The sequence below is a fragment of the Microcaecilia unicolor genome, chromosome 5 (genome assembly GCF_901765095.1).
Source record: "Microcaecilia unicolor chromosome 5, aMicUni1.1, whole genome shotgun sequence".
In the NCBI taxonomy this organism is placed as follows: domain Eukaryota; kingdom Metazoa; phylum Chordata; class Amphibia; order Gymnophiona; family Siphonopidae; genus Microcaecilia; species Microcaecilia unicolor.
The window spans coordinates 298982318-299009112 of NC_044035.1; positions in this window are offsets into that span (position 1 = coordinate 298982318).

Below are 26795 nucleotides of genomic sequence, written 5' to 3' on the forward strand. Positions count from 1 at the left end.
CTTTGTTTTTTCTGCAATACGATTGTAGAATAGGTTACCAACTCAGTTTTGCTTAATAATGGATCTCTTGTCCTTTCAGAAAGCTTTGAAAACTTTTCTTTTAATTATAAAGAGTTGTAATCATCTTGACTTGCATCTTTTGTATTGTAACATCCTGATTTAATGTATTCATTTTTCTTCTAAATTTGTTGCCTCACCTTGAATTCATTTATTTGAAGATTTAGCTGGTTATAAGGCCTAAATAACATAACAGCACATGCAAATACAGTCGTATTCTGGATTTGCATGCACAACTTAATTAGTTAACAAGCCAGTCAGCACTGATAATTGGATGTTAACAAGCAATTATTGACTCTGGCTTTAATTAGAATTTACGCAAGCAACTGTCTAAATGTATTCTGTAACGTGATACTTGTAAATTCTAAGTCACATAGTTGAAAATGGGGCATGGTCATGGGCATGGAATGGACAAGTCATGGACATTTCTAAAATCTATGCATGTTGTTATAGAATACACATGGTCTGCACCTAATTTAGTCACACGGACGGGCGCTTAGTGTATTCTATAAACCATGCATAAATATAGACATATTCCAAAAAGTACACCTGAATTTAGGCGAACTTTATAGAATATGCCCAGGCATATTCATTTTTAATCAACAATTTTTTAGGCGTGATGTATAGAATCTAGCCCTCTGTGCCTAACTTTGGACATGAACATTTATGCCTACCAAAGTGCCTTGTGGCATGCAAATGCAGGTATTCTAAGCATTGTGCCTAATTTCTGAGAATGTCCCTGACCTTCCTATGCTCCTCCTATGGTCTCACCCCTTTAGAGTTGTGCATTATGGGGTCCTTTAACTAAGCCATGGCAAAAAGTGGCCTGTGGTAGTGTGGACACATGGTTTGGCGCACTCCAAGCCAGTTTTTACGCATCTGGGAAAAAGAATTATTTTCAATAGGTCAGGAAAAGGGCCTGTGGTAAAAAAGAAACCAGCGCACGCCTATTTATGGCCTGAGCGGTTAATGCCACCCATTGATCTAGTGGTAAGGGCTCACACAGTACACACACAGTGATCGGTCAGCATGCGCCAACTGCCAATTAATGCCAGAAACACCACACATGGTAGAAAATGAAAAAATAATTTGTCTCAGCGGTATGGGCATGCACCAAATCCAAAATTACCATCAGGGGGTGTGCTAGCCTGGCAGTAGTCTTGATTTGGTGCACATTGCACATGTGTAGAGCTGTTACGTCCCTCACCTGGTGCCAGGCCTGCACGGCCGATTCGCCGGCGAGTCATGGCCCGGCGAAGACAGCCGGCCATCTTGGTGTTGGTTAGCTTCAGGAAGGAAGGAGGGTCTGTTTCTGTTTCTGTTTCCTATTTCTGGCAACCGTCATCTGGGTTGGATCAATGGCCAGAGCCATCTTGGAATAACGAGGTCAGGAAGGAAGCCCATATTTGGACATAGGCACCTCTGCTGATGGGGGCAGCCATCTTGAATCAGCTGCACATGCTTGAGCCTAATTCCTCCACTACTTAAGGCCCTGTCTTCAGTCCTTCGTTGCTTCAGCCTCAATTGTCTCAGAGGTCCACGCTGGAGTTCTGTTCACCGGCTTTCCTCAGTTCCTGTATTCCTGTGTACCAGACCTCGGCTTGTTTTCCTGACCACGATTGTTTGCTGCCTGCCTAGACCTTGGACTGGTTTGACTATACTTTGCCCTACGGATTACTTGGCTATTGGAATGTGCCTGCTTGCCTGTCAGCCTAGTCAGCGGCTGTGCAACCCCGCCGGTTTCAGAAGTCCTGGTGGCCACCTGCAGCTGGGAGCTCAACTCTTGGTGAACGGTGGTCGCTTCCCAGGTGAAGCTAGGGGTTGTCTGGCTGCCTGACCGAGTGTGGCATCACTCCATCTCTGCCGTGCTCAGTCGGGGCACAGGGGCTCACTACTACCGGGTCATAACAAGAGCCTACCACACCTTTGTAAAAGGGCCCCTATGAAATGTAGGCATGATTGTTATAGAATAGGGCTTTGGGCAGATCCACATATAACTCCTAATTGCTGCAATTAAGTGTTTGCTAACGCCAATAGTTGATTGTTAGAACTTAATTGACTATTTAGTTTATGCACGGATCTGGGATCCACCCCCAAATTTGACTAATATATACAGAATCCGGAAAAAGTGTGTTTTCAACTACCAACATAAAACATTTGATGAAAAAGGGCACATTAAATTGTAATGCCACAAGCACATACAGCACACTAAAATATGCAGTATACAGATTCTCAGCTAGCAAGACTTAACATTCTTTAAATACCCATTTCCTGTGCATACTAAGTTGTAGATATTATATTCCAAGCTATGTGTGATAGATTTGAACCAGCTAGAGGTAGATACAATGCCTATACAAACCAGTATGTGTGGAAATGGCATTTTTACACACACACCAAGTATGACCAAGAGGGGTAGTTATTAAGGTGCTGAAAATTCCAGTATAACCATAAACAAATAACTGATCAGTTTCTGGCTGTTTCGTTTGTTTCTGCTTTCAGACTGAAAGGTAGACATTACCCAGCAAAATGTTGTTGCTCTTCATGCAACTTTTAGCCTTGCCCTTAGAACACCCCAAATCTTACATCAATCTAAACTAACTTTCACCTTATATTGACTTATGCAGCAGACAACAGTTATCTACATTAAGTACTGGAAAACAAAAAATAAAAAAAAGCACACATGCAGTCTGAATTTCCTGACATTCTCAAAAATAAGCAGAAACGATTATTTCTGGGGTCCTTATGTGAATTATGCACAAAAATACTCTGATCCAAGTGCTGTTCCTGGCCGGTGCAATGGTTTTGAATATTGGTGTGTGTGTGTGTGTGTGGGGGGGGGGGGGGGGGGGGGGGGGTTAGTATCTATTTGGTTTTCTAATATACCCTATACTTAGGGGTCCTTTTACAAATCAGCAGTAAGCACTAATGCATGCTTACCACAGGTAAATTTATACCACTGTGGGGCATGCTTGGACGTCCTGTAGTAATTTCAGAATCAGTATGATGTGCTATCCACATGCTAAAAGATATCCCTCTAATATTCAGCACTATTTAACCGGCCAGAATGGCTGCTGACCTGTTAAATAGCGCTTAATTGGCTATGTGCCGATATTCAGCGGGGGATAATCGGCTATCCCCTGCCAAATATCCCCCATTAGTGGCTAGCGGATAGCCAGCTATATCACACAATATAACCGGTGATCTGACGATTTTTAAAGAGAGTTTAGCAGCCATATTTGGCCGTGTGAAACCGTAGAATATTTTTAGTCAATTTCAAGGTAAGCGGCTAAGTCTGAATATCAACTTAGCTGGTTATCTTGAGACAGGCCAAAAATAAACTGTCACCAGAAACAACTCGGCATTGAATATCCAGGCTCAGCACTGACCACGGAAGTCAGCTGGTCTAAGTCCCGTGGTCTGAAAATCGGCCTCTCTATATCTTTTTTTAGCACTGGAGGCATGTTTGGGAGCAGAGTGGGCATGGCTATGTTAATCAGTTAGTTTATGGGCATTATGGGAACTACTGCTGCACGCTACGCGATTAGCGCAGGATTAGCGTGTGAGCTCTTACTGTCTACAAAATAGGTGGCGCTAATGGCTACATGATAATAGGGAAATTAGCATGTGGCCATTATTGGGGAAAATAGAAAAATCTGCCTTTTACCGGCAGCACTAAAAGTGGCCTCAGTGTGCAGGAAAGGCCCATGTTGGGGTTACCGCAGGCCACATTTTAGCGTTGCTTGGTAAAAGGGCTCTTAACTTGCTAAAAATGAACTGTACAGTTGAATGGTGACAACAGCAGTATGGTACTAAAAACAAGTGTCTGTTCTTTGTAGATAAAGGGGCCCTTTTACAAAGCGCAGTAGGTACTAGCGCATGCCTACTGCATGTCAAAAAGCACTGTCACGGGACGCACTAAGGTGTCCCATGGTAGTGTGTTGATCAGCGTGCGCTAATCCCACCTAAAATATAATTTCTATTTTTTAGCACGGGAGGGGTGTCTATGAGTGGAGATCAGGCATACCCTGCGTTAATCAGGTAGTGCAGATATATTGCCACGTGCTGCACGATTAGTGTGAGGTTAGCACAGAAGCCATAACTGCATGGTAAATAGGTGGCAGTAAGGGCTCTCGCAGTAATGACCACGTAGTAATTGTGAAGTTAGCACATGACCACTGCAGGATAAAATACAAATGTGGCCATTTTACCACCACACTAAGGGGTCCTTTTATGAAGCTGTGGCAAAAGGGAGCCTTTCACTGGCATCGGCATGTGGTTTTGACGCACACTGAGGCCCCCTTTTACTGCAGTGGGGAAAAGGCAGGGGTTTTTTTAAATGGACATGTGGGAAGTGAAGTACTTGCTGAGTACCCATTTAGAGTGGGAGCACTTACCGCCACCCATTGAAGTGACAGTAAGGGCTCCTGTGCCACCCTGACAGTAGCTGGGCAGCATGTGGTGCTGCCCGATCACCGCCGAGTACACACCGGCACTACAAAAATAAAAATATTTCTATAGCACCAGAAATGGTATGCTCTAGGGGTGGAAACTACCGCCAGGCTGCTGTGGTAGCCCGGCAGTACCTCCCTTTTAGTTAGTGGTAAGCCCACATTGGGCTTATCGCCGCTTTGAAAAAGGGCCCCTAAAAGTGGCTGCAGCACGCAGTAAACCTGTGTGCTACAAACAGTGTCTGCCACTTTTTAATGTGGCTTAGTAAAAGGGCCTCAAAGTGATTTAGTAATATTTGCTTCATGAATATTGTAATATTAAAATTTTTCAAATATCTAAGGACGCTATGCAAATATAGGCGTTGCTAAAGAGCATACAACTATCAAGCAACCTCATTACCTTTCCTCCCTTTTGATATAGAAAAAGCAGGCATTATTAACACTTGTTTGATCTTAGTAAGCATTTAGTTGATTAATAACGGTTTCATTGCTCAGTAAACATGTAATATTTATTCCTGATTTGTAGGTAACAGGCCCTCTATTTCTTCACAATTTAGTTTATGTTTTTTAAGTGTACTTTTCAAAGACATCAGAAAGGTTCTTTGCATATTTTCCTCCTGCAAGAGAAGTACCTGAAATCCATTTGTGTTTCTTTCAAGACTTAAAACTAATCTTTGTTTTTTCAGGCTTTTAGGTGGGACACTCACCTTAATCCTCTTATGTTTATGTGCCTTGAAGTCATGGCTGCTTGTATGGCTTAGGAGTTCAAGAGCCTGACTCCTAGAATCTCGAGGTCAGCTTGTCCTTCTTTCTTGATCTCTTTTATTATTACAAGTATGAATGCTTTGTGGAATTAGCTGGCCTTTATTTTCTCTTTGGGTCCTGCACTTATTATTTTCATTTGGGTTCTACCTGCAAGTGATCCTAGGTCACGAGACCATCTTAGAAAGTTGCTCTGGGCATTAATTTAGTTCTATTTTTTTACTCCTAACGTTTTTTTTTTTTTTTTCATTTTTAGCTGGAGCACTTTGAAATATTTTTATAACTGTGGTAATTTAGGGGCCCTTTTATTAAGCTGTGTTACGTGTTATTATGTGCCAGTGGCATAGGAAGGGGGGAGCGGTGGGGCGGTCCGCCCCAGGTGCACGCCGCTGGGGGGGGGTGTCGGCTCCGCCGGGTCCCTGCTCCCTCTGCCCCGGAACAGGTTACTTCCTGGCCCTCCCGCCCGCCTCCGCTAGTGGTAAGAATGCGCTCCAGGGGGATGCGCGCACTGAGGGGGGTGCGCAGCGGCGACCCGCCCCGGGTGTCAGCGCCCTCGCTACGGCACTGTTATGTGCTTAATGCAGCAAAAATGGCCTATCACAGATTGTACTAAAATGTTTTGCATTTATTTTGCTATCTGTAATCTTTAAAAACATTTTTTTTTTGGCAGAAGGTGTGTCAGGGGCAGAGAAGGGATATGGATGAACTACTCTACTTTCACGCTGATATTAGTGCTCACTAACTGAATAACACTGACTTAATTGGGAGCCTTTGGTGCTTCCTAAACAGGTGTAGGTAAGTACTCCTGTGATAATTTTTTTTTAATGGCCACACGCTAATGCTAATATTAGTGCATAGCAAGAAAACAATGTGATAGAAAAAGGCTGAATTTATGGCCATACTAGAAATGGGCTTACCCCCAGATTCTATCCAGCTAATTTTCCAAAGAGAAAAACGCCTATAGTGCGACCTAAATCGGGAGATAGACGTTTGTCTCGCAAAGGCGCCCAAATCGGTTTAATCGAAAGCCGATTTTGGGCGTTTCCAACTGCACTCTGTCGCGGGAACGAATAAAGTTGATGGGGGCATGTCGGAGGCATGGTGGAGGCGGAACTGGGGCATGGTTATCAGCCGAGGAGAGATGGGCGTCTTTAGCTGATAATCGAAAAAAAAGGCGTTTTTTACCGTGATGTTGAGTCACTTTTTTTGGACCCTTTTTTTTCATGAACAAGTCCCAAAAAAGTGCCTCAACTGCCCAGATGACCACTGGAGGGAATCGGGGATGACCTCCCCGGACTCCCCCAGTGATCACTAACCCCCTCCCACCAAAAAAAACCCCACTTTAAAAACTTTTTTCCCAGCCTGTATGCCAGCCTCAAATGCCGTACCCACCTCCACGACAGCAGAATGTGTTTGATCCTGTCACAGCCTTTCCCTGGGTCAGATGTGGCTCTCAGGTGCAGTACAGGGTCACATCAGCATTGCATTGTGGTGGGTGTAGGGTATTGGGCTCCGTGATTTCATTAGCTTGTGTTACAGTATCACAATGTTGGTAGTTGATAGGCTCTTCTCCCATGGTGCTTTTCCCCCAGCCTACTGGGTCAGAGTGTGTCCTGTTGTGTTTCCTGTTGTAGTCCATGCGGTAGTGGCCATTTTTGTAAGCCAGTTTTAGTTCCCTTTCCTGTGTTAGCCACGTTAGAGAACTTAGTTCTTCCCTTGAATGTGGCTGAAAGAGGGCATTGTACAGCATTCTGCCAGCTCTGACCTACTGCTCATCTCAGTACCAGGGAGACTCGTTGCCAGTGGGGCACAACCTCTGATCTGCAGTTAACTGTGAGTAAAGGCGGTTATTCCAATAAAGGACGTTTTCGTAGAGATTAGTCTTCAGGTGTCAACTGGTGTGCCAAGGTTATATAGCAGCAACCAGTCCTAGAGGCCTGCGTGTATGCAGGTCCCTGGAGCACTTTTAGTGGGTACCGCAGTGCACTTCAGCCAGGTGAACCCAGGCCCATCCCCCCCCCACCTGCAACACTTGTGCTGGTAAATGGGAGGTCTCCAAAACCCACTGTACCCACATGTGGGTGCCCCCTTCACCCATAAGAGCTATGGTAGTGTTGTACATTTGTGGGTAGTGGGTTTTGGGGGAGGGGTGTTGGGTGTTCAGCACCCTTGGTAAGGGAGCTATGCATGTGGGAGCTTTTTCTGAAGTCCGCCGCACTGACCTAGGGTGCCCAGTTGGTGTCCTGGCGTATCAGGGGGGCCAGTGTACTACCAATCCTGGCCCCTCCCACGACCAAATGGCTCGCATTAGGACGTTTTTGAGCTGGGCGTTTTTAGTTTCCATTATCGCTAAAAAAAACAAACGCCCAGCTCAAAAACGTCCATTTTTTCAAAAATACGGTTTGGCCCGTCCCTTCACGGACCCGTTCTCGGAGATAAACGCCCATGGAGATAGGCGTTTCCATTCGATTATGCCCCTCTATGTATGGCAACAAAATTGTATGTGCAACTCTGTGCACATAACTGATTTGTATGTGCAATTAATTGACCCATGAGCCAATCACCACCAATAATTAGCTGTTAACAACCAATTATTAACATTAATTAGTATTAATTGGCAGTAATGCACGCATTATATTCTATAACACTGTGCACAGAACTTCTATAGTGCATAATTTTCAGGGGGCATGGACAGGGGAAGTTCCAGAATTTACGTAAATCAGGGTCCTTTTACTAAGCCATGGTAAAAAGTGGCCTGCGGTAGTACATAAGTACATAAGTAGTGCCATACTGGGAAAGACCAAAGGTCCATCTAGCCCAGCATCCTGTCACCGACAGTGGCCAATCCAGGTCAAGGGCACCTGGCACGCTCCCCAAACGTAAAAACATTCCAGACAAGTTATACCTAAAAATGCAGAATTTTTCCAAGTCCATTTAATAGCGGTCTATGGACTTGTCCTTTAGGAATCTATCTAACCCCTTTTTAAACTCCGTCAAGCTAACCGCCCGTACCACGTTCTCCGGCAACGAATTCCAGAGTCTAATTACACGTTGGGTGAAGAAAAATTTTCTCTGATTCGTTTTAAATTTACCACACTGTAGCTTCAACTCATGCCCTCTAGTCCTAGTATTTTTGGATAGCGTGAACAGTCGCTTCACATCCACCCGATCCATTCCACTCATTATTTTATACACTTCTATCATATCTCCCCTCAGCCGTCTCTTCTCCAAGCTGAAAAGCCCTAGCCTTCTCAGCCTCTCTTCATAGGAAAGTCGTCCCATCCCCACTATCATTTTCGTCGCCCTTCGCTGTACCTTTTCCAATTCTACTATATCTTTTTTGAGATACGGAGACCAGTACTGAACACAATACTCCAGGTGCGGTCGCACCATGGAGCGATACAACGGCATTATAACATCCGCACACCTGGACTCCATACCCTTCCTAATAACACCCAACATTCTATTCGCTTTCCTAGCCGCAGCAGCACACTGAGCAGAAGGTTTCAGCGTATCATCGACGACGACACCCAGATCCCTTTCTTGATCCGTAACTCCTAACGCGGAACCTTGCAAGACGTAGCTATAATTCGGGTTCCTCTTACCCACATGCATCACTTTGCACTTGTCAACATTGAACTTCATCTGCCACTTGCACGCCCATTCTCCCTGGGTGCATGTTTTATTTTTTAATGCACCGGGAAATGGGCGTGTGCTGAAATGAAAACTAGCATATGCCTATTTACAGCCTGAGCCTTTACCATTGACTCAATGGTAAGGGCTCACGTGCTACCAGCAGGGTAACCGTGCAGCGCGTGCAAACTGCTAATTAACGCTGGGAATGTACCCGTGGTAGAAAACAGAAATTTCTACCGTGGGATTCGGTGCATGCCAAGCTCAGAATTACTGCCAGGCGCACACACTAGCCCAGCAGTAGTGCTGATTTATTTTATTTTATTTATTTATTTGTTGCATTTGTATCCCACATTTTCCCACCTATTTGCAGGCTCAATTTGGCGCATACCACTCATGTGTTAGCCCTCCAGTGCCTTAGTAAAAGACTCCTTTGTTACAGAATAGACTTGATTGGTGCCTAACTTAGGCACCGGCATTTACATCTGTTTTCAGCAGGTGTAATTTCTGGAACCTAAATTTAGGCATCATTTATGCGCTTGTGGCCAGATTATATATATGGCGCCTAGAAAATCTGTATGGAAAACATTTCTACCTAAGCATATTCTATAAGCCATGCCTAGATTTAGGCACAGTATATAGAATATACTTAGTTGATATCCTAGCGAAAACATGTTACAAATTCCGGTGCGTAGATTTACACGCAGAGGGCCATATTCTATAATAACATGAATAAATGTTGGAATACCCATGAAGCGCCCATTTCCCTGCCTATAACCATACCCTTTTTTGCCTGTGTGCATTAAAAGTTAGGCACAGTGCGTTGGAGAATACATTTCGAAACACCTACAACCACCCTCATGGCAGCATTCTGCACAACCTGTCAAACTTTGACCCTAGCACTGAACATTTCCAAATAAAGAGAATTACAATAATCTACCTTTGATAGCAACATCATTTCAGAAATGAGATAAAGCCAACTTCGGATTTAATCGATGTAGCAAACATAGCTGTTGGAAAGATGCTCATATCGCATTTCCAATCTGAGCTTGTATAGTAAGCTGGACATCTAACACCACCCCCAACAACCCCATTTCTCTTTTGAGAGGCATCTGTAACCCACAAACCTTCAACCACATGTGGCCATCTCTCATCCACCACTTTTCCCACAACAATGATTTACCCTGGGAACTCCATTCACTGGGTAAATCTCTCTTATCTGCACCCTTCTCCTCCACCGCTAACTCCAGACTGTGTTCCTTTTATCTTGCTGCTTCATATGCCTGGAATAAACGAGGCTTTCTCAAGGGGTTGTTAACGCACTGGTCAGTGGGACAGCCTGTACGTGCTCATACACATTGTGCGAAACAGGCACCTGTTGGGGAGAGTTCCGCACTTGAAGATTTGGGAAGAGTCCCGTGATTTAAGCTAAGTGATGCTTTTGCAGTTGAAAATTACGCAGCCTTGTGTGAATGCTCAACACTAAAGCTCATGTGGTGTATGGAGGAGTGACAGCAGTTACCTCTGGAGATTTAAAATTAGAATAAAACAAAGAAAAAAATTAGAAAAAGCAGAATAACTAATATAAAAAAGGAGGGAGGAAGGGTAAGTCGATGATTATAACTGTTGCTAAATAACGGTGTGCAAGAAATCACAGTGAAACCCTAGCGACTTTATGAGACTTGCCTACGAACATAAAAGTACTGTGCACACAACATACGCACATCCATTCTACTTAGTAGTTTGTTGTATATGTACTAAATTGTAGTAGAACATTGCCGTTAATTGTGAACAGAATATTTCTAGAATAAGCAGCATAAAATATATTGTACTGCTTTGGGATCTTGCCAGGTACTTGTAACATGGATTGGCCACGTTGGAAACAAGATGCTGGGCTTGATGGACCTTCGGTCTGTCCTAGTATGGTAATACTTGTGTACTTATGTACTTAATTATTACTCTTACTACTCATTATTTCACTTAAATACATTATGCATGGGAACAAAGAACTTTTGAGTATTATAATGAGTACTGCTGGCAGAAGAAAACACTAGCAGCTTGAAATAGAATTGCTTATAATATTTAGCAAACTATGTGGAAAGTTATTTGTGGGGAAAATATACAAAAACGTATCTGAAGTTAAAATGAGAAACAATTAAAAATTCATTCTTTCAATATAGATGTAGGATAGAGATAGAGACATGAACTTACTGAGGAAAGATATTGAGGGCCATTTTTTTTCAGTTTAATATCTTTTATTGGATTTCAACATAATACAATAGAAGCAAGAGCTCACCACAGTTCAATAAGCAACAGTTACAAACAAAGCAAAACTGGAGCTCACATTCAAGAAACAACTATCCACAACTAGAAACACATTAAGAAAAAGGGGGAAGAAAGAGGAGGTGGAGAAATAATTTAAAAAGAAAAAGGGGGGGAGGGGGTGCTGGAGGATACAAATCCAGACATGGAGCATGCATAGGCCACAAAATACATCAACTCAGTGCTTAACTCTGTACTGAAGCAAAATAGGACACCAGTGGCAGCCATTTTTCCCTATAGGAAGCGAAGCAAGAAGATTTCTTCGCCAGATGTAATTCGAATTTGTACATTTGGAGCAATGAGTTCCACCATTCCTGATAAGTGGCCTGATGTAAGGACTTCCAGTGAGAGAAGATCACCTTCAATGCCAAAGAGACCATGGCACCAACAAGAGCCCCCTCACTAGGAGTTAACTGACCCCCAAAGGACTGTTCCTGAAGAATCACAAATTGATAAGAGATGGAGCCAGGGAGGGGAAAAATGGCTACCAGCTGGGACCTGACTTCCGACCAGTACTTATGAAGGCACACACATTCAAATATAAGATGCCTGAGCGTACCCTTTTGGGAGTGACAAGACCAATATACAGCTGAACTAGAGGGATTAATAACATGCAATTTATACGGCGTCCAGAGGGATCTATGCAGAAAGAAATACATAGACTGCATGGTGGTAGAAGAGTTAGAGCACCTGAAAAGGGACTTCCAAAGCAATTCCCATTTTTGACATGACATCTAAATCTTATTTTGGATGTTTTGTGGAAAATGTCCAAGAATCTAGTAGTGAATCCAGTAGTGAACATTTTCAAACCAGAAAAAAAGTCAAACTTTTTGTTTTGTAAATGGCCATTTACTAGATGTTTTTGTGCTCAGTGCATCTTTCTTTTTGGACCATTTTTGAAAAAAAAAAAAAAATGTCCAAAAGCAAGCCATTGATATATATGGGGAGCCATTCTTAGTAGATTGGCTACACAGACATCCCAGCAGAGCAGTGGGAAACCCTATAGGACACTGCAGAGGACTACACATAAAGGTCTCAGGTACACATCTCACCATTAATCTCCTTATATTGTATGGGGAGCCCTCTAAAATCCACCAAAAACCTACTATAGGCAACCATACACCACTACAATAGCCCTTATGTCTGAAGATGTCACCTATACATGGGTGCAGTATGTTTTTGGTGGGTTTTGTAGGGCTCACACTTTCCACCACAACTGTAACAGTTAGAGTGAGATATGGGCCTGGGTCCCCTTTTCTACAGTGCACTGCACTGACCACTAGGCTACTTCAGGGACCTGCTTGCTGCTCTAATAGGACTGGCCATAACATCTGAAACTATCATTAAGGCTGGTATATACTGTTTTTTTAAACATCTTTGGGGGGGAGGGTCAGTGACCACTGGGAGAGTAAGGGATGGTCATTTCTTAATCCATTCAGTAGTCATCTGGTCATTTTGGGCATCTTTGTGTGACTTAGTTGTGATTGAAACAGGTCTAGACCAAGCCATCTAACTTTTAGCCCTTAACATTTTTGTTTTGTTCCATTATGGCAAAAAAAAAAAAAAAAAACTCCAAGTTTTGGGAACATCTAAATCCCACCCCCAACATGCGTCCTTGTGAATTGCATGCACTGTATATGAACTGAATAGAAAACTGTCTTTAAAATGGGTTTCAAAAATAGCTATTTGGATATTTTGGCATAAAAATGTCTATCTACTGCTTTGTGTCACTTTTTGGATGTTTTTCTGTTTTAAAAATGAGCCTCTTAATATGATATAAAGTTAATATAATATGAACACAAAAGATATAGAAATAAACGAATGAGATTATAAATCATTTACAGTATATTTTAAATAAAATTAGATCACCTCAACTCTATAAAGAGATTAACACTAGTTAATGCTCCTATTTTAAGCCTATTCTATAAAGAAAAATAGGTGCCTACTTTTCTTCATAGAATGTTAGTACAAGTAGCTGAAAACACACTTATATTTAAGGTGGAAGCACTTACGTCAACCCCATAGCATTCTGTAGATGCCTATACCCAGTTGTGTGCTAGGGAACATGCATAAATTATAGTAATCTAGAATGTATGTGTGTACCTATGTGCCTCAAACCGTATCTCAGCTAAACTCCACCCATGGACAACTTGTTCCAGCCAAGTATGTACCCATTATATCATGGAACACACTTTTCTGCTAGGTGTTACATAGTAAGTTAATAAATGCTGTCTATGAAGTCTGCCCATCTCTCTGTACAGGTTCTACTTCTTCATGATTAAACAATGATATACTTAATCGCCATCTCTCCCTGCCAATTTGGGGGCACAGACCGTAGAAGTCTGCCCGATTCCAGTCCTACTTCCCAACTACTGGAGTTACAATGGAAGCCTATTCCAGCCTTGATTCTGATCTGTTTTTGCCATTTACAGGACCCAGATCATAGAAGTCTATAATAATATTTTACTTTCCTCTCATTATAACTTTCCTTATCATTTACTATAAGATAATGATCAGGTATTTTGATATTTGTAACTTGTTTTGAATGATAACCAATTTTCAGTTTCCTATGATAACACAAAATAGTCAACTAAAACAAATTGATTCAGATTTTCGACATAGAAGTATTTAACACAGTTAACACATTAGAGACCTGTAAGTGCATACCTTGAAATAATATTTGTTATTAATAGTGGGGCCCTTTACTAAAGGGTTGGCACACGACAACAGGCTTGCTGTGTGCCGATCCAAAACTACCGCAGGAACCCAGCGGTAGTTCTCACCCCCCAATGTGTGCCATTTCCGACGATATAAAAATATTTTCTATTTTTGTAGCACTGGTACTTACCCGGCAGTAATCGCTCTGCCCAGTTACATCTGGGTTAGTGTGGGATCCATTACCTCCATCTCAATGGGTAATGGTAAGTGCTCCCCCCCACAAAATGGCTATGCGGCAAGTGGTTCACTTATCGCATGGCCATTTCTTTTTGAGAACCAAAGACGGCCTTTTATCCGCTGTGGTAAAAGGGTACCAGTGTACATCAAAAGCACATGCTGATACTAGCGCAGGCCCCCTTTTACTGCAGCTTCGTAAAAGGACCCCAGTGTTACACAGTTATTTCACTGAAGATGTGTAATGATTTACAAAAGCAGAGATTAACATTTTGCAGTAAACTTTACTTCTAGGATTATTTCTAAAATGTATGGTTTAATTGTTTGACATTCTACCTGTCAGACCTGTCATTTAACAGTTCAGCTTGTATTTTAAAAATACCTTGTGGGAGTTGATGCTCATCTTAACATGTTACAGTTTTATTAAATTGTCACCTTTTGGTTAAATAGAAGAAAACGTTTCCAATAAGGGTGCTTTCAGTTCATTAGCTGAGGGCAGATAACATGGCCAAACTCATTGCTTCAAGCCTGGGAGGGGAAAGAAAGGGTCATTTTTGTCTCCATCAAACAAATGCTAAGAAGTGATGATACATGTGAGTCTGCTAACACAGTGTTATTTTTTAAAGTAACATTTATTGTTTGCTTTAGGAAAATAATTAAAAAAGTATAATGGAGATCAACCTTCCTGATGCAGACAACTGAAACATGATTCATGTCAGCAACCGGTCTTATTGAATAATTGAATAAATTAATCTATCTATATCTATATATATCTATCTATATCTGTCTATCTATCTATATATATTTATCTCTCTCTCTCTCTCTCTCTCTCTCTTTATATATATATATATATATATATATATATATATATATATATATATATATATATATATATACATACATACAAGAAAAGTTTGGTTCTGTAATGCTAATATTTCTCAACTTTTAAAAGATTTAAGAAGAGACAGCTATGATCTTAAAGATTTTTGATAAAATGGTTGAAATATTGGACTCATGATGAATCATGGTGAGCAAGAAAACCTTGAATATAAGGTATAGAGTTAGTTTTCCACCTCTGATGGTCCTAAAAAAAATCTTGTCTACTTGATGAAAGCAGTGGACAGTGATATACATGTGAATCTTAAATGGCTTGGACTGATGAATGGATGCTCATATATTATAAGTTCCTCTTTTTGTTTTTTTGTTATATGTGTAGATTCTCATAATGTTACCTCACTCCTATACCCCTTTGATACTTGGGGGTGTTGCTTACTAAAGCTTAGCTCGAGTTATCTGCAGCAGGGCCCATAAGAATAAAATGGGTCCTGCTGCAGATAACTTGAGCTAAGCTTTAGTAAACAGGGGGGTTGGAAAGTTCTTGATTTACATATAATACAAAAAAATACCATGAGAAGACTCCAGGGGCCTCTACAGCAATATCTAAAAAATGGCTTTTCTAGCCTCAAACAGTCATCAATATATCCATTTCTAGGCACTAACATGGACTAAACACTTCGGAATCTAAAGCATTTTTTTGCATCCTTATAGTTGCAACTTTTATTCAAGAAAATAATCTCTCAATGATCCAACTCTAGTTCCAGAAATTCACATGCAATATGTGATTGAAGAATGCTGATAATTTCTATATATTGGTATCCACATCTCACAGAAGATCATCATTGATGAAAATTTCAACTTTGTCTCAAATGCACAAATAAAATCCTTGGTCAACTGATGAAACGAGTGTTCAACAGTTGCAACAGATCTGAAACCATGTTCATGACTTATTTACCATTCCTGCTATTCACCCTACTGTTTGCAACTAAAATGTTGATAGCATAAAAGAGATGCCTCAATATACTGAGAAAGCATTATCAATTGGCTAAATATTCAATGCGAACTATAGGCCCTGTTTACTAAGCCGTATTGTAGGTGCACCAACTTTTTAGCGTGCGCTAATTTTTAGCACATGCTAACGATAGTGACACCCTTTATATTCCTATGGGTTTATCTATTGTTAGTGCATACTAATTTTTACATTGTGCTAAAAAGTGTGTGTGCCTACATCGCGGCTTAGTAAACAGAGCCCCATGCATTTTCCAGCAAGTAGCAAACACGTTTATCTATAGCTTTTTAACACTATTCATAAAAATTGGCCATATTACTCAATAGCCAGTTTTTAAATAGATAATAAGAAACTAGGTTAGGGAACAAGTGGATGCATTGCCAGAAATTTATCCATTTAGCAGTAATATTAGGCCACTAAATAGATAAATTATCCATTTTCTTTGAATAGTACTCATAAATCTAAATGGATAGTGCCAGCACAGTCACCACTAAATACATATATTCACCGCTGCTTCTTATATGGATAGTGAAACTGAATATATGCATTACGTTAAGCACCAGTGGCCATGATGCTCAATCTCTGCCTCACTGTTGCCTGAAGATGATTTGAATCCAGTCAAAAAAACAGACTTGACATTATTAGCATGGTTCCATGAGCAGACGCCATAAGGATTAAGATGATGTTCATTCAACATCAACCTCACAGGACTGACTACATCATCCAATGTTCAGACTCCCAAAGCCAGTTTTATTCTTCCAGTTGTATCAATGCATATGTTCAAGAGGAAAGCAGAGAAAACACTTCATAGTATACTCAAGGCCAACATAAAAACAAATACCTCATCGACATCAGCTAGTATAAGACTATTGCCTAAGAATGCCTCAGGTGGAGAAAAAGAATGCTATAAGAATCTGATCACTTTGAAAATGTGATGTCCACAAGAGGCAGAAAAGCTGGAACAATAGAAAACAGGTGCTGTGGACCAAATCAACAACTTGAGCCCGCCCATCCCACTTGGAAGCATATGTCTAACCCACTGATTCCCAAACTGTCCTGGGGGAACCCCAGCTAGTCAGGTTTTCAGAATATCAACAATTAATATTTAAGAAATTGATTTGCATACGCTACCTCTTTGGTATGCAAATCAATCTCATGCATATTCATTGTGAATATCCTTATGACTGATTGGGGTCTCTCCAATACAGGTTTGGGAAGCACTGGCCTAAGTAGTGACAAAATCTGTTGACTTTGGTTTAGTCCTATCAGTCAACCTTTGACCCACAGACAGGACAATCATAAATGATTGTCTAAGGCATATTTTTTCATATTTTGAACCTTTATTACAATTGAAATATTTTGTTAATAACTTAATATTGGGACATTGTTTGTTTGGAGTGGAGTGGAGGAGTGGCCTAGTGGTTAGAGTGGTGGACTTTGGTGCTGGGGAACTAGGTTCAATTCTCACTACAGGCACAGGTAGTTCCTTGTGACTTTGGGCAAGTCACTTAACCCTCCATTGCCCCAGGTACAAATAAGTACCTGTATATAATATGTAAGCCACATTGAACCTGCTGTGAGTGGGAAAGTGCAGAGTACAAATGTAACAAAAAAAATAAATGTTGGTTGATCACTTCTTATTTTAAGCCATATGTAGATATCTGGAGAGATATTTTTTATATGACATCCAAGTCCAAATATGGATGTTTTGCTGAAAACGTCTAAAATTAACATCCTAATCAAGGTAATTTTGAACTTGTAAAACAATATATTTTTTTGTTTTGAAAATTGCTATATTCCAGACGTTTTTGTGCTCAGCACATATTTTTCTAGGTACCTTTAAAAAATGCCCTAGAGAAAAATACACACTTTTTGGCTCCATTCCTAGTAAACTGGCCACACAAATATCCCAGCAGAGCAGAGGGGCAGCCTAGTGGTCAATGTAGTGGACTTCACATAAAGGGACCCAGGTATAAATCCCACCTTAACACCCTTATTTTGTATTGTGAGCCCTCCAGGAACACCTAAAAGCCTACTGTATCAACCTTTACACCACTACAAAAGCCTTCAGGTCTGCAGGTGTCTCCTATCTATAGGTATAGTTGGTATTTTGTGGGTTTTGGCAGGCTCACAATTTCCACCACAAGTGTACTAGTTTAAGTGGGATATGAACCTGAGTCCCTTACTAACCTACTCCTGGGACCAGCTTGCTGCTCTAATAAGGATGGCTATAATTTATTTATTTATTGAGAACATTTATATCCCACATATTCCCACTATGGCAGGCTCTATGTGGCTTACAACATGTTATGAAAACATGTTATAATATCTGAAGCTGTCACTGAGCCTGGTATGTACTTTCACTGTCACATCTTTGGGGATGGGAAGGGGTCAATGATCACTGGGGAACGAAGGGGACCATGCCTTCATCCCTCCAGTGGTCAGCTGGTCAGAGAACCTTTTTGTGATTAGTCATGATTGAAATAGGTGTCCCAATTTTTGCCCTTGATGGTTTTATCTTGTTCCATTATCCCTGAAAAATGTGCAAATTCTGGGCCTGTCCAAAACACGCCTCCAACAGACCCCCTTGCAATTTAGAATGAACTGAGGAGAAAAACGTCTCAAATCTGAGATTCAAAAATCGCAACTTGGATGTTTTCCCATGAAAACCATCCATTTGCTGCTTTGTGCCACTTATGAGATGTTTTTCTCTTTTGAAAATGAGCTCCATCGTCAACTATTTAAATTGGTCCTTTCCCATTGTTTGCATATTAACACTGCCTACAATTTCCAGTTTTGTGGCAGGTGGCACATTGCTTCAGATAAAACTGCTTTGATAAGTTAACACACGGGCCATCCTTTTCACCCTCAACATATCTGAAACCATCACTGCCACAGTACTCTTCAGGGAAATCTTTTCTTCACAAATGTTCTGTGCACTCTTTTTTTTTCAACAGAGCAAATTATCGCCATGTCTCTAGAATGCTATAAATAATAGTCCTGTAGAGAATACAGTGATTCTTTCAATGAGAACATATCATCTGCAAGCTGCCTATTCAATGGACAGACCAGACATGACTGCTCACTTCAGTGGTTCTTTTTAACAAAGATTTGTGACAGACTTAAGAACCAATTCTAACATCCTTCCCTACAAAACAGTAACCAGGAAAGTAAACTGTGAATAGCAGAAACAAATCTTGAACAACTGCGGAGAGAATTAAAATTATATCCCCCAGCAGAAAAAGGTCTATTTATTGAAAAAGTCTTTATTAATGCTAGTACAAAATCATTTTTCCACCTAGAAGAGAAATACAGAAGACGTTTTGCTTTAAGAAACATACAATAGGAAGCAAAAAAAAAAACCTGTCAGGGGTGGATATTTAGCCAGCGACGCTCAGTGTTTTCTTGACCCCTGCCTATGTTATGCACTGAAATTCAATGCTGGGCCAGGTCTGAATTTTCAGCACTCAGTTTCTGGGTTTGCTGTGCCAGCTAAAACAAAGCCAGGTAAGTGCGATATTCAGTACTTAACCGGCTATAGGGCACCGCATAAAGATAGAACTGGCTTTTATGCTATCCTATTTATGCGGTTACCCTGGCCAGTTAATTGCTGAATATTGGTACTTAACCGGCCAAGTGACCGCTCCGCCTCTGAAACACCCCCAAAATAGCTGGTTTTGACATATGTGTTAATTGGACATTTTCAGCAGCACTAAAAGCCCCTTTTACCAAGCTTCGGCAAAAGGGGGCCGGTGCTGGCATCGGCACGTGTTATACACGTGTGCCGAGGCCCCCTTTTTCTACAGCTAGTAAAAGGGAAGTCTCGCCTTTCTGTAGAAAATGGCCATGCGGCAAGTAAAGCACTTGCTGCACGGCCATTTCAGAGGGGAACCCTTACTGCCAGTAAATTTTTGTAGTGCCGGAAATGATGGGGCACTAGGGGTGGGAAGTGCCGCTGGGCTGACACATTCACGCCCGGCGCAGGACGCTGAGCAACCCATGGGCATGCACTTATCATAATCAAATTACACCTCACCTACAGCCCATACCTCGTCCTTGTGCACTGGCAGCAATTGTCGGGCCGACTCGATGTCTGCCCTTGGCTATGAAGGATCCCAGCCCTACCATCCTCGGGAGGGATCCCTGCCCAACGTGTCCCCGGTAACTGCTCTGCTATGACTCAAGGGGCGTGTCGCACTGATCTTCTCTCGGGGGGGGGGGGGGGGGGGAATTCATTCGCCAGATTCACCTACTGTTTCAGATCTGGTGCATCTGGGCCTGTATCGACCAGTGACATGTTTGGTGATAATTCCTACTAGGGGCACAGTGATCTTTTCGAAAAGGCTGATTAGGGAAAGGGCCCGCCCCCTTCCCTAGGTGCGCTACCTTATATGTTCATGCCCGAGCCTCCCGTCGCATGCTCATCCCTGATGTGGAGTTCCTAAACGCCCTTCTGAGACTCAGGCCGGAAAGGAATTTTACTCTGGGTAACACCTTCTTCAATTATGTGGGCTTCATTATTGTGCCGATCGCAACCGCAAATGATCCGGTTACCGGGGAGGGGGCATGGGTCTTTACATCCGTTAATGAGCTACAGTTATGTGTCTGGCCTGATCCCGTCAGTGGTTCTCGAAGCGAACCTGTTGACGGGATGTGGGGCCCACGTGGCTGAAATTGCAGGTCGGCATTCCCTGCGCCGAAAGCCCCCTTTTGTCGAAAGTGCCTGCTCTATGTGTTAGATTCTGCTTTGGACCTGATTGACGTTGCCCGGCTGCTGCAGATGTGCTATGCTGCTAGCCGAGCTGACTCGGCCCTGAGCTCACAAGTCCGCGGCTGATTGTTCTTGTGCTCCTTGCCCGGCTCTTGTGCTGTCTGTGGGCTCGTGCGATGATGTCTATTGGTCTCTTAGTTAGTTGAGGTGATATCTCCGAAAGATGGACTGCAAAGAAAGACTAACAAAATGATCATTACTCACTTATCTGTATCATATTCGTGCATTGAACCGGCGAGGTCCAACAATTGAAAAGCTATTTATCACTATCCTTTAGCGATATACATATCTGTACCTGTACATATACTCAAACCAATATACGTATATACATACACACATGCTTGCCATATATGATGCTATCGTGCATACTAGCGCTGCCATCCACACCTGCTTTTAAAATTTGAAAGAAAAAGAGAACGATATGATTGTAACAAGCCACTTTACACTCCACAATTTCCCTTGTCTTCTGTGCAATTCTCATAGCTATGTTACGCTACTATCTGCTGGTGGCTGTTGGGGACATGTCTTTGTGCATACCATTAAATGTATATACATCTACTCTGCATTTAGGGAGCTGTTACTGGCTGGCTTCCAATCGACCGTCCACAAGTCCGAGGGAGCTACTCTTGCTCACCATATGCTGCCAACTGAACCTGCTATAAATTGTGAAAGACAGAGAAAGAGATGAGACATAAGCAAGTTCGATTGCTATCAGAAATTTCCCTGTTCTGTGCAATTCTCCTATCTATATTGAACTGCGATCTGCTGGTCACTGGTGAGAACATCTCTTTCATGTTGTCTGTAATTAGGACTCGTAGTCCCCCCCCCCCTTTTTTGTGCGTCTGTCCTGGGAAATGGCAATCAAGGTCAAGTATACATATAAAGTAGCACACATGAGTTTAAATTGTCGGGCTGACTATATGGACCGTGCAGGTCATTTCCTGCCATCATCTACTATGTTACTATCCAGCTTATTTTCGTAAGAGAAAAACGCCTATAGTGCGACCTAAATCGGGAGATAGACGTTTGTCTCGCAAAGGCGCCCAAATCGGTATAATCGAAAGCCGATTTTGGGCGTTTCCAACTGCACTCCATCGCGGGAACGAATAAAGTTGACGGGGCGTGTCGGAGGCGTGGTGGAGGCAGAACTGGGGCATGGTTATCAGCTGAGGAGAGATGGGCGTCTTTAGCTGATAATCGGAAAAAAGGCGTTTTTACCGCGATTTTGGGTCACTTTTTTTTACCCTTTTTTTCACGAACAAGTCCCAAAAAAGTGCTCCAACTGCCCAGATGACCACTGAAGGGAATCGGGGATGACCTCCCCGGACTCCCCCAGTGGTCACTAACCCCCTCCCACCAAAAAAAACCCAGTTTAAAAACTTTTTTTCCAGCCTGTATGCCAGCCTCAAATGCCGTACCCACCTCCATGATAGCAGAATGTGTTTGATCCTGTCACAGCCTTTCCCTGGGTCAGATGTAGCTCTCGGGTGCAGTACAGGGTCACATCAGCATTGCATTGTGGTGGGTGTAGGGTATTGGGCTCCGTGATTTCATTAGCTTGTGTTACAGTCTCACAATGTTGGTAGTTGGTAGGCTCTTCTCCCATGGTGCTTTCCCCCCTGCCTACTGGGTCAGAGTGTGCCCTGTTGTGTTTCCTGTTGTAGTCCATGCGGTAGTGGCCATTTTTGTAAGCCAGTTTTAGTTCCCTTTCCTGTGTTAGCCACATTAGACAACTTAGTTCTTCCCTTGAATGTGGCTGAAAGAGGGCATTGTACAGCATTCTGCCAGCTCTGACCTATTGCTCATCTCAGTACCAGGGAGACTCATTGCCAGTGGGGCACAACCTCTGATCTGCAGTTAACTGTGAGTAAAGGCGGTTATTCCAATAAAGGACGTTTTCGTAGAGATTAGTCTTCAGGTGTCAACTGGTGTGCCAATGTTATATAGCAGCAACAAGTCCTAGAGGCCTGCGTGTATGCAGGTCCCTGGAGCACTTTTAGTGGGTACCGCAGTGCACTTCAGCCAGGTGAACCCAGGCCCATCCCCCCTACCTGTAACACTTGTGCTGGTAAATGGGAGGCCTCCAAAACCCACTGTACCCACATGTAGGTGCCCCCTTCATCCCTAAGAGCTATGGTAGTGTTGTACATTTGTGGGTAGTGGGTTTTGGGGGAGGGGGTTGAGAGCTCAGCACCTGTGGTAAGGGAGCTATGCATGTGGGAGCTTTATCTGAAGTCCACCACACTGACCTAGGGTGCCCAGTTGGTGTCCTGGCATATCAGGGGGGCCAGTGTACTACCAATCCTGGCCCCTCCCACGACCAAATGGCTCGGATTAGGACGTTTTTGAGCTGGGCGTTTTTAGTTTCCATTATCGCTAAAAAAAACAAACGCCCAGCTCAAAAACGTCATTTTTTCGAAAATTCGGTTTGGCCCGCCCTTTCACAGACCCATTCTCGGAGATAAACGCCCATGGAGATAGGCGTTTCCGTTCGATTGTGCCCCTCCACGTTTGTTTGCTTGCTTTGTTTGATTGAATGGCGATGACGGCTGCATGTGGGAAGGAAACAGAGATTACCCAAATTGGCTTCCTTGCATACAATGGACTATTAAGCCTCCTTGCAGCAGCTAATATGTTTGCATGCTTTGAGTAGCAGAGACAGAAATTAATCAAATCGGCTTCCTTGCTTACAGTGGACTAAGTGAGCTCACTTCCACTCCTGTTTATTAAACCTCCTTGCATGCAGCTCCTAGGTTTGCTTGCTTTGCGTGTACTGGATGACGGCTGCGCGGGGGAGTGGAAATAGAGATTAACCAAACACTGCTCTTACTAAGATGGCCGCTCATGGCTCTACCAAGATGGCCGCTCCCTGTTCTTCCCATCCCAATATGGCTGCCATGGGACACCTCCCTAAACTCCGATCGGGATATCTAATATGGCTGCCGCCTGTCCTTCGCATGGCCGTCCCACAAACACTCGCTGCAGGAAAACCCCTGGATGACTGCAATATGCACCCGCCGTGAGTTCCTTCATGTCTCTTCCCCGCTCGAAAACGTGCTCCCCTCGCTCACCTATCCGCTAGAGGCTGGAGAGGATCTCATGCATGCCCTGTAACGATTGCGTGCTGTTCACAGATGTCCCTCCCATAATTGAGCGGGGGGGGAATGCTTCACCCGCTTTCCCATGCCTGGATCCGCAAGGCCAGGCTCAACTCGCCAGCCGGAATCGCCACACTACATGCCGAAAAGGGAGAAATAGTGCAAAGGTGAGGCGACGGGAGGGACAGGCTGCACTTCCCGCTGTCACTGTCGGGCCTCACTCTAACCCGGCCTCAATCCCCTGACCACGTGGCACCCACATACATAAGATGTGGTGGAGATCGTGGATCCAAATGAAAAGGATCACGACCTGCTGTGGGCGATAAAAGAAAGCACACTGCCGTGCCTGGGGCTCCACGTGGGCCGAGGTGTTGGCTGTCGTCCGGCGAAGCGCGAACTGCATGTTCGTGATGTGCGTGACGTGAACGATATGGATTTTTTAAATACGACATCCCACCTTGCTGAGGCCCTGCCTGGAACCCCAATCGCTCCTCCTGCTCCAACATTGCGCCCGGCACTTGCAGCCTGGATCGGTACCTCAGGCAGGCTGCCGTGGTGTCTGGGGCGGGCGAAAACATGCATTATCCAGAAGGCTTGCTCGCGCTGCCTGCACCACGCTGCATGCGGATGGGCCCTTCTTCATGCATGCGGGGAGTCGCATGGCAGGACAGGGGCTGCTGGACCAGGCGCTGCAGGCTGACCGGAGATCGGGAAAGGGGGCCCTGAGCTGAAGGCTCACGCAACCGACAACGGTAAGGGATCGACCGTGCATGCTGGTGCCCGGACTCCTGAAGAGGTCGTCCGAGCTCCGCCCATGGGCTTTTAAAACCCTTTTAGCTCTTCCCCTTACCAGAGGGGTGCCCTTGAGTGGTGGGAACATGCCCGCCACGCCTCGCTTGCACCCCGCTGGCACCACAGCGCATGCCCATCGGGGCACGGCGTCATGTTATAGGCGGCTCCGTGCACCTGTGGGGGCACTGAGCCTTGCTTTAATCCCCGCTAAGCTAACTGCTTTTACTACATTCTCTGGCAACGAATTCCAGAGTTCAATTATACGTTGAGTGAAGAAATATATCAATGAGTATGTAATTCTTTTTTATTATGTAAACCTGCTCTGAAGCTGAAGTAAGGGATGCAGGATAGAAAACCCTAGTAGCATAGCTTAACATATTGAACTTAACTGCATAGGTTTAGCAGCCAACATAAAACTGCATATTCAATGCCGGTGCCTGGACATGGCCCAGTACTGAATATTGGCCAGACTGTTATAATGAGTATGCATCTAGGATATGAAATCATGCCCCTGATGCACGTATATGCTGAAACATGGTTGTGTAAAGCAGTACATCAATAACGTATTCTTCACCATACTGCTACTTGTTTCTGGTGTTCAGATCCTGGTGATGTTCCTTTATTTGTTGGCACTATTCCCTCTAAGCTGAATGGGAGTCCTCCACCTACAGTTCTGCCAATGGGGGGTGATGTTTCACTATCACATTTTCAACAGTGAGGGACAGGCAAGCTCTGCAGGATTCCAGGGAACCTGCCTATTCGTAGTGATAGAAGATACATTATTGAAGCATCACTGGTATCAATGTAGTTGGAGGACTCCCACTCTGCTTAAGGGAACAATGTTTGTTGGATCCTGGCCTCTCTTAAGTCTTTGCTTTTTCAGAGTGTAGGTGGGACTCAGATGCACGTGACTTCTAGATTGCTATAAGTTATACACATATCTCTAATATTTAGACGCAAGCACTTACACCAGCTCTATGGCTAAATTATAGGCATGTACATACCTGGCAATGCTAATATTCACCATGTGCTTAAAAGCACTACCGCGGGACACACTGAGGCAACCCATGGTAGTGCGCCAGTCAGAGTACACTTTCAGGTCAGGACGCCTGCCCATAGGCAGAGAGTAGGCATGCCCTGCACTAATCAGGTAGCATAGGCACCTTGCTGCATGCTGCCCAATTACTACAGGAGTAATATGGGAGCCCTTACTGCCAAGTAAATAGGTGGTGGTAAGGGCTCCTGTGGTAATGGCCACATGCTAATTGGGAAATTAATGTGTGGCAATTAATGGGGAATATAGCAAATGCAACTATTTTACTGCCACACTAAAAGTGGCAACAGTGTGTGGTAAACCTACACACTGACAACAGTACCAGGCCAGCCACTTTTTTTTAGCATGGCTTAGTAAAAGGATCCCTAACCAGCTTATAATCGAACGAGAATAACGCCCAAGTTCCGACCTAAATCGGGAGATGGGCGTTCTTCTCACAAAAACAAATAAAGCGGCATAATCGAAAGCCGAACTTTGGACGCTTTCAACTGCACTCCGTCGCGGATGCGGACAAAGTTGACGGGGGAGTGTCGGAGGCGTGGTGAAGGCGGAACTGGGGCGTGGTTATCACCCGAACAGAGATGGGCGCCCTTCGCCGATAATGGATGCGTTTGTAGCTAGAATTTAGGGCACTTTTCCTGGACCCTGTTTTTTGACGAATAAGGCCCCAAAAAGTGCCCTAAATGACCAGATGACCCCCAGAGGGAGTCGGGGATGACCTCCCCTGACTCCCCCAGTGGTCACTAACCCCCTCCCACCACAACAAATGATGTTTCACAACTTTTTACTTTCACCCTCAAATGTCATACCCTCCTCCCAAGCAGCAGTATGCAGGTCCCTGGAACAGTTGTTAGGGGGTGCAGTGGACGTCAGGCAGGTGGACCCAGGCCCATCCCCCCCCTACCTGTTACAATTGTGCTGCTTAATGCTACTAGTCGTCCAACCCCCCCAAACCCCCTGTACCCACATGTAGGTGCCCCCCTTCACCGCTTAGGGCTATAGTACTGGTGTAGACTTGTGGGCAGTGGGTTTTGAGGGGGATTTGGGGGGCTCAACACCCAAGGGAAGGGTGCTATGCACCTGGGAGCTCTTTTACCTTTTTTTTTTGTTTTTGTAAGAG